The sequence below is a fragment of the Portunus trituberculatus genome, chromosome 19 (assembly GCF_017591435.1).
Source record: "Portunus trituberculatus isolate SZX2019 chromosome 19, ASM1759143v1, whole genome shotgun sequence".
NCBI classification, from domain to species: domain Eukaryota; kingdom Metazoa; phylum Arthropoda; class Malacostraca; order Decapoda; family Portunidae; genus Portunus; species Portunus trituberculatus.
In genome coordinates, this window is record NC_059273.1 from 2,960,001 (window position 1) to 2,961,128 (window position 1,128).

Genomic DNA, 1,128 nt, shown 5'->3' on the forward strand with positions numbered 1-1,128 from the left:
CGCCATAATATTGCCATAACGCCTACCTATAATTACTACTGCTATTACTACTACTGCTACTGCTACTACTACTACTACTACTACTACTACTACTACTACTACTACTACTACTACTACTACTACTACTACTACTACTACTACTACTACTACTGCTGCTGCTGCTGCTGCTGCTGCTGCTGCTGCTGCTTCTGCTGCTAACTACTGTCCAGTACTTTTCGCACACTAGTATCTGAATCTGACCATCACGCAGGAACAGGACAGAAATGAAGAAAAAGGATGCCGCTGTCACCCTCTTCTACTCTGAACATCCTCGGTCTGTCCTTTACTTATAATCTAAACTCGAAACTTTATATTTCATCTCTTCCTAAAACATTTTCTATGAAGTTATAGGCATTCTTGGGCGTCTCTTTTAGTTTTTTCTCATCGCCCCCAACTGTTAACTTTGTGCAAAGGACTTATCCATCCATATATGGAGTACTCTTTGCAAGTAATGGGGGATTTCACTCACGTTGTTTTATTAAATAGGGTTGAATCATAAGTTTTCGTGTCAACTCCTTCCTTTGACTTTCTTCAGCCTTTTTCTCACTCCCGGAATATTGCGTCTTTTGCCATCTTCTACTGCTATTTTCATGACAACTGCTTTGTTTATCTTACTATCTTGCCTCCCGTCCTCCCGCGGTCTTGCTGCTTAAGTCTTTCTTCTTCCTCTCACCCCAATTCTGTTCACCTTTCTAATGCAAGAGTTAACCAGTGCTCTCAGTCATTCCTACGTTTCTCTGGTAAACTCTGGTACTCCCTGCCTGCTTCTGTATTTCCAGCTTCCTACGACTTGACTTTTAAGTGAGAGGTGTCAAGATATTTATCCCTTTCTTTTGTCTAACTCTTGGACCTGCACGGGAACTGGCATTCTAAGAGGAGCTTTTTCTTACTCTTTTACCTTTGTCGGCTTTCCTCTCTTACATGAAAAAAGTAATTGAATAAATAGAATAAAAAGGTAAAAAATCAAGAGACTAGGAAGGGAGACGAAGATATTAAAGATAGTGATAGTGGTTTGGTAATGAAAAAAAAATTGAAAGAAAATAGACTAGCAAAAGAAGGTGTCTAGAAAGTATATTTGTGGTTCAGGTT